Source organism: Tenrec ecaudatus, chromosome 1 (genome assembly GCF_050624435.1).
Source record: "Tenrec ecaudatus isolate mTenEca1 chromosome 1, mTenEca1.hap1, whole genome shotgun sequence".
In the NCBI taxonomy this organism is placed as follows: Eukaryota; Metazoa; Chordata; class Mammalia; order Afrosoricida; family Tenrecidae; genus Tenrec; species Tenrec ecaudatus.
In genome coordinates this window covers 4,262,611-4,273,536 of record NC_134530.1, presented here as the reverse complement: position 1 = coordinate 4,273,536, position 10,926 = coordinate 4,262,611, and positions in this window count along the sequence as shown.

Sequence of the window (10,926 nt, the reverse complement as noted above, 5' to 3'; positions counted from 1 at the left end):
CCTTTCTGACCCAACCCTGGCACCAAGCATTCTGCCCACCACCCTGCCTGCATCTCTGCTGCGTACGGCGACGACGAAGACTCGTTCTAAAGGCCACAAAGAGCTCACAGACCATTCTCAAGGTGAGTTAGGGAAGTTAACCAGCTACAACTGAGGCTCAGGAAAGCTCAGGATACAGTTCTTTGGTCAGGAGCTCCTTAGCCTGCGCTGGGTCCTCAGTGTCATGTGGCCCCTTACCTCTGCCCTGCTGTGGAAATGTGGCCCAGCTCATGCAGGGCTGCTGACAGTGCCCAAAGGGCCCACCTCTCCAGCATCAGTCAGCCTCAGCCCTAGCTCCACCGGTTGGCAAGCCTAGCTCTTCCGATTAAGTATTTGGAAACACCCTGTCGGAAGGCACTCAGCTTTCTCCCTCTGCGGGCTGGGGAGCCGCCCTGCCTCTCGCTCTTGGTGCTGCCGCCCTGGCTGCCAGGACTTCTCTGCTGTCACGACTCTGTCTCCCGCATAGAGGAGGTCCCTCGTGTAGGGACCCGAGGGGACAAAGGCTGAGAGCCATCCCAGCTCTCCCTTCATGATGTTAGTGATCTGGGGTGGACCATTCCTGCTTCTGAGATACTTACGTGATATGCAGTGGGTGGCACCTCTGGCCAGCCCCCACTTTCAGAGGCCCATCCACTCTATTCATGGTCTCACCCCACACGGGGTGGGGTGGTGGGGGCATGTATCGCATTTACATTCTTAGCAACCTACAAGCACCTCACATCTGCCTAGGCCTGAGGCCCTGGTGGCTTAATGGTTATGCATCAGGCTGTGAGCCACAGGGTCAGCAGTTCAAAAACACCAGCCGCTTCTTGGGAGAAAGACGAGGCTTTCCGCTCCTGCAAAGAGTTGAGTGCTGGAAACTCCCAGGGGCAGTTCTGCCCTGTCCTATAGGGTTGCTACGAGTCAGCATTGACTCGATGGCAGGGAGGGCTTTTTTGTTCTGTTCCCCCCCCCCGCCCCCGCCCCCGCCCCCAGTCACTTGGTGGGAATGGCCAAGACTGGCTAGAAGACCCTCGTCAAGTAGGAATTCACTGCCCTTGTGACACAGCACGGCATCACTCGTCTCGGTCACAGAACCTTGGCTAGTGCAATGTTCAGCATGCCCGTCTGCTCCTAATTCTGCCGTGTCTGCCTCTGCTTACCAGGAGAATGCCTGGGAGCGTCGGGAGACCAGCTTGCTGGCCCGAGACTGGCCTGGTGGGCAGAGTCGTCTGATGAACTCTTGCCAGCGTCCAGCCTGAACCTCGTGGAGCCGGGACGCAGGGCCTGTTTTGAGTGATTTCATGCCTGTTTCTTTCTTTCTTTTACGGTTGCTACCACAAGGAAAACGTCGTTTTTATTAGTTACTTTCATGAAGAAAGGGGCCCATGAAGGCAAAGGTTCTTTGGCCCCTGGAAATCATGATGTAATTAAAAAGATCATTTTATTAGGGGCTCTTACAGCTCTTATCACAATCCATCCATCCATCCATCATGTCAAGCACATTTGTACATTTGTTGCCATCATCATTCTCAAAACATTTTCTTTCTACTTGAACCCTTAGTATAGGCTCATTTCCTCCCTCCCTCGTGAACCCTTGATAATTTATAAAAATATATATTTTCACGTCTTACACTGACCACTGTCTCCCTTCACCCACGTTTCTGTTGTCCGTCCCCCTGGGAAAGGGTTCTATGTCGATCATTGTGATCGGTTCCCCCTTTCTGCCCCACCTTCCCCTTACCTTCCTGGTATTGCTACTCTCACTATTGGTCTTGAGCGGTTTATCGGTCCTGGATTCCCTGTGTGTCCAGCTCTGACCTGTACCCGTGTACATGCGCTGGTGCAGCCGGATTCGTAAGGTCATGGTAATGGTGGGAGGAACATGAAAGGACTAGAGGAAAGTTGTATGTTTCGTTAGTGATCATCATCTTCTAAACACTTACTTTCTATATGAGCCCTTGGTATCAGCTCCTCTTTTCTACCTCCCTCCCCACCTCCCACCTTCGTGACCCCTTGTTTTGTTTTGTTTTCATATTTTACACCAACCACCGCCTCTCTTCCCCCACATGTCTTTGGTTCATGGCGTTGGGGGGGATATAAGTGGATCATTATGATTGGTTCCCCCTTCCTCCCCCCTCCCTCTTTCCAGTTTTTGGCTGGCTTCCACTTGGCCTCTTTGAGACCTCTGCCTTCCACGTGGCATGATAACATATCCTGTATGATCGTTTAAAATATGAATCGGCAATATTCGAAGAGAACGGAAACCCACGGACTAGGTTATTTCTGTCCAATGTGTTAACGTGTGGCTCTTTTTTTTTCTTATTTTACTTTTTTTTAATGTGTGGCTATTTTAAAAACCATCATTCAAGCTTCAACCCTGACATTTTCACGTGTTTCTGAGACACTGAGGGTGTAAATGGGTTACATGTGGAGCTGTCAACCGCAAGGTCGGCGGTTTGAAGCCGCCAGCCGCTCGGTGGTGAAAAGAGGAGGCTCTTTGCCTCGGACAGACTGACAGCCTCAGACACCCATAGGGGCTGTTCGTTCTCCTCTGTCCTGCAGGGACCCTAGGAGTAGGAACTGACTTGATGGCCGTGAATTAAGAGGCTCTTGAAGGAAAATGGTTAAAGACTAAAAATGTGTTTTAACTGAATCGCAGGTTCCAGTTACCTCAAAGCGTGCATCAAGGACACATACCTGTCCCCCCCTGGTGCTTCCAGACGTCTCTCGGTGTGGTTGTCAGGGCGTCTGTCATCAGCCTTTGCTGTGCTTGTGAGCTTATTGCCGGGCTTCGCTGTAGCGCAACAGGAGATAAAAATAGCTGCCAATTGCCTACATGGGATTCTTTCTTAGATCGTGTGCATACTATAAATAAAATTGTTTGAAAACGCTTCCCGCGCCGAACGCAATGCGCTACGACATTGCTAATAGTCGAGCACACGCCTTTCAGACTTGTCCTCTGGGGCTTATTGCTGAGTTCACCGTGCTGGCCCCACGCCCCGTCCCTGAAGCCCCTGCGCGAAATCGGACCCATGGGGACCCAGGCAGCAGGGGAGGAAGCCGCATGACCAGAAGCACCGCTGTCCTGGGGGAAGAAGGACAGCTCGGGCCGGAGAAGGCTCAACAACGTGTTGCCATTGACTTCCGCCAAATGGCGGGGGAGGCAGATAGGCCGTAAAGACCCTGGACAACCAAGTCAGAGGCTACCAAGGGGGGTGAGCGGGGGGGGGCGTGATAAAGGGGGGAACCCGTCACAAGATTGGATCTATAGCCCCCGCCCCCCCAAGGGGACGAATAACAGAAATGTGGGTGAAGGGAGACCGTGGACAGTGTAAGACACGAAATAACAATAGCAATATATAATGGATCGAGGATACACGAGAGTGGGAGGGGGATAAAGAGGAGCTGATACCAAGGGCTCGTGTAGAACATGTTTTGGAAATTATGATGGCTGCGTATGTACAAATGTGCTTCATACAATGGGGGGCTGGAACTCTATAAGAGCTGCAAGCCCCCCATACAGTGATAATGACAACGAAGATACCCAATGAAACAGATGCAGATGGCGGATCCCGAGCTTCGGAGGAGAGGATGGACTTGGAGAAGTGGATCCAATACCCAACCTTGATTGTCGTCAGCATCACTGTCTGCTCTCAGTCTAGAACCGCGGTTCTCAACCTGGGGGTCAGGACTCCTTTGGGGGCTGAGCGACCCTTTCACAGGGGTCGCCTAAGACCACAGGGAGACACATATTTCCAATGGTCTTAGGAACCGAGACACGGCTCCTCTACCCGTCTCCAGGTGGGTCCGCCAACCTGCAGATACATCCCACATAAGAGTACCCGGCGTGGACTGTTACCCAGGCTATTCCATGCTTCAAGCCAAGAGTTAATTTATTTGTCATTAGAAATAAATACTTCACAGTGTATAATTACATATTGTTTTGTGATGATCACTGTGCTTTCGTGGTGTTCAGTTTATAGTAACAAAAATACATCCTGAATATCAGATGTTTACATGACAATTCATCACAGTAGCAAAATGACAAGTGATGACGTATCAACGAGAATCATCTCATGGCTGGGGGTCCCCACCACATGAGGAGCTGTAAGAAAGGGTCTCGGCGTGGGGAAGGTGGGGAACCGCTGGTCTACAAGGTCTCTGGGTGGCCCTCCTGGCACTGTGAATGGGGGCGTCATAGCTCCCAGCGTCCCAGCCACACACAAGCCAACACAGCACAACAAACTGGCAGCCACGTGGTGGGCCCCTGAAGGTGGTAAAATGAGAACAATTCAAGATACGTGGAAATCAGATTTTGCCACCTTGTAAGACCTGCCACAGGAAGTTCTCAGACTTGAGAGCCAATGATGGCAGGCAACCACCTGAGGCCCCGCCACCCAGAAGCTGACCCAGGTACGTCGTTGTGGTTGTTAGGTAGTTTCGAGCCAGCTCCGACCCATAGGGACCCTCTGCACAACAGGGTGAAACACTCACTGCCTGGTCCTGGGGTGACCTTTCTTCCCTGCCTGAGCCAACTGACAGCCCCTCAGGCAGGGCCGTGGTCCTCGTCACCCCCCTTCCGCTCCATCACACACGATGCCCTTCTCCAGGGCCTGCTCTCTCCTGACCACTTGGCCGAAGTCGGGAAGATGGAGTCTCGCCATCCTTGCCTCTAGGGAGCACTCTGGCCATACTTCTTCCCTGACAGGTCAGTTTGTCCTTTTCACAGACCAGGGTACTCTCCGTATTCTCCTCCAGCAGCACGACTCAAATGCACCCAATCTTCGACAGCCTCCCGTATTCCACGTCCGGCTTTCACACGTGCGACGCAATGGAGAACTCCGTGGCTTGGGTCCGGCGCACCTCAGTCCTCCAGGAAAAGCCTTGTCCTTCAATATGCTGAAGTGGTCTGTGCAGCAGATTCACCTAATGACGCCTTGCCGGCTGCTTCCAGGAGCATTGATTGTGGATCCAAGCAAGACAAGATCCTTGACTGCTTGAATGTTTTCTCCATCGATCATGATGTCACCTGTTGGTCCAGTCGTGGGGATTGGGGTCTCCCTTACATTGAGGTGTCATCCACCCTGAAGGCTGCCGTCCTTGATCTCCATCAGCAAGTGCCTCGAGTCCTCCTCACCTTCAGCCAGCAAGATGGTGCTGCAGACCACAGCTTGTTATTCGGTTCCCACCACTGCCTCTTGGGCCAGGCACAAGTTCCGCAGGAGCACGATGAAGGGTTGTGGAATTCCCGTCCTTCTCAAGGTGACCCACGGCTTGTCATGGTCCACACAGTCGAATGCCTTAGCCTAGCCGATGAAACACAGAGAAACAGCGTCTGGCATCAGCAACGATGTCCCTTGTTCCACGTCCCCTTCTGAATCCGGCCTGAAGTCCTGGCAGCTCCTTCGGGATCCCCAGATACAGACGTGTCCAGAGTGAAAACAAACCAATAAGAGCAACTAGGGAGCCAGAGGTCGCGATCGGCAATGACCCTGACAAAGGAGGAGGAGGGAAGTGTGTTGTGCCGGACCGTCAAGGTGGGGCAGGCGGGGGAGGGGAGTCGCTGGCCAGAGCATACGCAAGGGTTCACTTGAGTGACGAAGAACTCAGTGTCCAAATGGGGAGCTCACAGGCACGAGCACCTGATTGAGGACAATGGCCTCACGTGGGCTGCGGTGCTGACGGCAAGCCCTTCTTAGGATGAGTGACCGTGGACGTGTCCGGGCAGTGAATTGTGCGCCAATAAATCAATCTACTCAGAAAGCTCACTGTCCGTGGACTCGATCTCAACTCACAGCAGCCCCCGGGGAGAGAGGGACAGCGCCGCTCTGGGTTTCTGAGACGGTTGGTCTTTAGGGGAGCAGCAGACCTCATCGTTCTCCCACAGGGCGGCTCGTGGTTTTGAACCATTGACCTTCAGGGCCGTCATAAAGACGAGGCTGACGACGATGATGGAGGCCGGGGAAGACCCAGAGAGGTTTTCCAGAGTTAAAGTCAACACGGGCAATGCGGTTCTGTTCACCGCCCTTGATGTTGGACATCTACAATTAGATGCTCGGAGAGACTCGTGCAGGTATGGAGGGAGTGGGTGTCGATACTGGCAATTATGAAAAGAATTCACAGAATATTTGCACGGGTGCATTTATTTTCCTTTGCTTCGCACACATCCATGAACGTGACAGAGCAGAGAGGGGGCAGAGTGGTGAAAATTGCATAGACCTCGCCAAACACCTCGAGGGGGAATGAGTCGCTGGACCTGGGGGATCATGATCATGGTCTCGGGGACACCGAGGTCCACTGGCATAGCCCCCAGAGACAATATTCTACAGCCTACTTGGCTGAGTAGCAACAGGACCTAAAAGCTCAAGTGGAGCCACCTAAGACGCAGCCATCGTCTCTCTCTGTCCAGAGGAGAGCAGAGAGAGGAAAATCAACACAGGTGGTCTCAGGCTGAGCTTTCTAGAGAAACAGAGCCCACGCCTCGCACAGACGCACAGAGAGAACTTTATAGCAAGAAAGCAGCCCAGCCCAGGCCAACTCCAGCCCTCGGTCCAGATGCTAGCCGGAGACTCAGGCTGACCGGGCTGCTGGCAGATGAAGCAGGAAACTGGCAGATCACAGGCCGGCGGGGGCAGAGTCACGCGCGTCCGAGGTTGGCAGGGACCGTTCAGGGAGCGACAGTTAGAAGGGTCACCATGTGGCCAGTCCTCCTCGGAGTCTCCCTCATAAAAGCGCCACACCCCCGAGTGGGCATCACCAGGTGAGCACCCGATGGACAGGTTGTACTCCGCCCCTCCACACCGAAAACCCAAACCGAACTCACTGCCCGGAGTCAATGCTGATTCTAACACACACACACACACACACACACACACACACACACACTCTCTCTCTCTCTCTCTCTCTCTCTCTCTCTCTCTCTCTCTCTCTCTCTCTCTCTCTCTCTCTCTCTCTCTCTCTCTGATGGGTTTCTGAGACTCCAACTGTTTCCAGGAGTAGAAAGTCGTCTTTCTCCTGCACTGGTACCGTCAAGTTGACGCCAAAGCTAAACGCAGCACAATTAAGCCCATGGACCCCAGGACCACACAAATCTCAGCCTCCGCGACTCTGAAGACCAGCAGAAGTAGGGGTCCCGGCTTCCGCTCCCCACGGCTCTGCAGAGAAGCACCTGAGGAGGTCCTGAACAGAGCGGGAGCAGACTGTGCGCTCGCAGTGAAGATCACAAAAGCAACCAGGCTCGCTGGTCAGATAGTGACTTGGGAACCCCCAGACAATGATCTGGGGTCACCCGTCAGATCTCGCCCCCGTCTTAGGAGCATCAGACGTTTCCGCTGACAGGGCAGCACCGACCCAGAGGCAGCGTGCCCACGGCTCCGAGGGCAGGAGGCACGGAAACAGGAACTGCAGGGAGGAAGTGGGATAAGTGGTCGTAGGTGGAGGGGATGATCGTGGAAGAGTTCTTTTTTTAAAACAAACATATGCCTGACTTGTTCCTTACTTGTTGAATGTAAAACTGATGATCGGCTCTGTAAACCTTCCCTAACTCACAGGGAAACGTTTAAAAGTCTTTATAGTACACGTCAAAATGAGGAAAACGAACCATAAGAACACTGCCCGGCAATTTTGCTGGCAGTCATTGTGGGCTCGTCCCCGTTGAGGGTCACCCGGTGTGGTTCCCACTCCCTTACACACCCTCCCCCCAGGAGACACCACTGCTCCAGCTATTTGCCAGAGTAAAGCTGGGCTCTGTAGGGCTGACTGGCGGGGGTGGGGGGGGGGAGCTACTGGAGAGGGTAGGTTGCCAGGGCCTCTGAGTCAGTTTCAACCTGCAACCTCACAGTGAGCTGCCAGGCTCATCAGCCATCTCCAGCACCCAGGGGCGGTGTCATTCCCAGTCCTGGCTCTCCATCCCTGGTCATCCCAGGGCAACTTCAAGTCATGGTCACCTGCTGCCAAACCCCAGCAAATGCACTGTGGGGCGTCAACTTTTCGACACTTCCACCCAACCCCTGATAAAGCCGGCTGACTGGTCCGTGAGGGATCGAGGAGACCAGGCTCAGACGGAGACCCTCTCTGGTCGAGGCTGACGCTGACCCACCCTACAGAGGCAAAACTGAGGCTGGGAGAGGCCCGGGTCTGCCCTTGAGCTCTGGGGGACTCTGGCTCCTGCCCCAATGACCCAGTCGTGTGGGTGACAATCAGAGCGGGAATGAGGGCAGCTGCGACCTGCCCGCCCTCGGCACGGCCCAGGCCTCTGCCTGGGGACTCTGACCCCGGACCACACCCAGCCCACACCTTCATTTCCTTCCGATCTTTGTTCCAGGGCCACCTGCTCAGCCAGGTCTCCTGGGAAGCCCAGTGAAATGTCAGCCGTTGGCACCTCCAGTTCCCTCCCCTGGTATGTTTACTCCTGGTGCCGTCTTGGTCTGGTTGGATACTGTCAAGCAGAACCCGTGTGACAGAGTAGAACTCCCCACACCCTCCCTACTCTCTCTCTCTCTCTCTCTCTCTCTCTCTCTCTCTCTCTCTCTCTCTCTCTCTCTCTCTCACACACACACACACACACACACACAGCTGGTCACCAGACCTTTCTTCCTTGGGCTAGCTGGGAAGGTTCCAACAAACAACCTCAGCAGTCAGCAGCCAAGCGCTCAACCATCGCGACACCTGGGCTCCTGGTCTGCTACAAGCCCAAACCAGACCCACTGGCATTCCGAGTCACGGCGATCCTATAGAACGGGAGGAATAGAACAGCCCCTGTGGGTTTCCGACAGCCTGCAAGCCTTTCCAGGAGACGTCAGCCTCATCTTTCTCCCACAGAGCAGCTCACGGGTTCGAACCGCTGGCCTAGCAGTTACCAGCCCAAAGCGTGTAGCCCAGGGCTCTGATCTTAACTTGTTGGCTTTGTTTAGAGGCTGTGCCCCGGAAGCAGCTCTCCCTGGGCAGGGCCTGCTCTTCCCAGGTGGGGTCTCAGTGCCTGGTGCATCGCAAGGGCTCAGTGTTGGGAGGAACTGGGCACTGCTGGCCTTTTGGGTGAGCGGTTCTGGTGGCATGGGGTGAAGCACTTGGTCTACTAACAGAGAGGTCGGTGGTTCAGACCCACCAGCTCCTTCCAGAGAGACCACGGTCTCTGAAGCCCACAGGAGCAGTGCTGCCCTGTCCTGTAGGGTCGCTCTGAGTCGGAATTCACTGGTGGCATAGTGGCATTGGGCTACCAACTGCAAGGTCAGCAGTTCGAAACCACCAGTTGCTTTCTCCTCAGGTAGAGTTACAGGCTCGGAATCTCACAAGGGCAGTTCCACCCCTGTTCTGCAGGGTGGCTGTGAGTCAATGTTGACTTACTGGCAGTGAGACAGACAGCCAGTGAGATGGGAACTGCCAGGCCCCCATTTAAATAGGAGCGACCAGGCTCAGGCAGCCCAGTCGCCCACAGGGCAGAGAACCAGGGTGGAGACCCAGCACGCAGCAGCAGGGGTGCTGGTTCTTGGGGCCACTGAGAGTGTGCAGGGTATAGGGTCTTCAAGGCCATGGCCTTAAGGAAGCCGATCTCCAGGCCTTACACCCCAGGCACATCTGAGTGGGTTTGAACAACCAACCCTTGGGCAAACCAGCACCGCAGAGGTTCCAAAGCAAGGTGGTGGGAGCATGGGAGGACAAAGGACGATGGCTAGCCATGCACCACCCTGCCCCAAGAACCTGCCTGTTTTGAATCCAGCAATGGAATGGGCAGGCTAGTTTTGTTGTGTGTGGGTGGGGGGGGGACCCTGAGTCCTTGCGAATCTTCTTCAATCAGGCTGCACCCGTTGAGGCAGCAGGAGTCTGGCTCTTGAGCTCAGTGAAACGTCAGAAAAGGTGTCTGGTGTGGACGGAGCCACTTGCTCACCTCTCCAAACAGGCAGCTCACTACCAAGCACGCTGCATCACGTTCCACCCCTGAAGGTGCCACTTCACTGGGTGAGTGGAAAGAACGCCCCCCCCCCGCGACAGGCCTAGGACGTGCGTAGCCCCGCCTCAGTCCCCCATCTCGCGGGGGCGGTGCCGCAGAAGCCACGGGGGCGGCGCGGGGCGGGGCCGGACCGGCGGTGGCGCGCGGAACGGCCCGCAGTGCGGCCGGCGCTAGGACCTGCGGGGCCCTCCCAGGTCGGGCGCCTTCCGCCCCCGACCCCCCGCCTCCACTAAAAAAATGAGGAAACGGAGCAACTTGCTTCAAGTTGTGCAGCCCGGGCTGCCTCGGGGCGCGGCCGGCGCGCGGGAGCCCTCCTGGGGGCGGGCGCGGGGCGCGGCCCGAGGCGCCCCTTGAGCAGGTGAGCGCGGATGGAGTGCACGCGGAGACTGCGGGCGGGATGGGACTCCTGGAGTGCTGGAGCGGGGCGGGGGCCTCCCTGGCGTGCCCGCCAGGGCCCTGTGCACGCGCCAGTGCGCGCTCCGGGCACGCGGCGGGGACGCAGCTAAGCCGGGGCTGGCCGAGCCGCCCAGGCACCAATGGGGTGGAGTGCAGGTTGGGGTATTTTTTTTCAGGGTGCAGGGGTGAGCGTCAGCAAGCACCCGCGGTGTGTGTCCTGCGCGTCCACGTGGATGGATGCGCGCTTGGGGCCCTGCGTGTGCGCGGCCCTGCGTGCGCGCGGCGCCCAGGTGTCCCCGTGGGGCTGTGTGGGTGCCGGCCAAGCGCCTGTGCGCGTGAACTCTAATGGACACGCGTGTGCGCACCTGCCCCTAGCTGCCTGCGGCCCGCGTATCTGTGGGTCCTTGGGTCTAAGCCCCGCGTGTTTCGGGGTGTAGGCGTGTGTACATGGACCAGTGCAAGCGGGATCACAGGTGGGGCTGGGACGCACACCGGAGGTCCGGGGGCTTGCCCCCACCTCCGAATACCCAGACGCCCCAAGTGGGTGAGTTGGGGGCTCATCT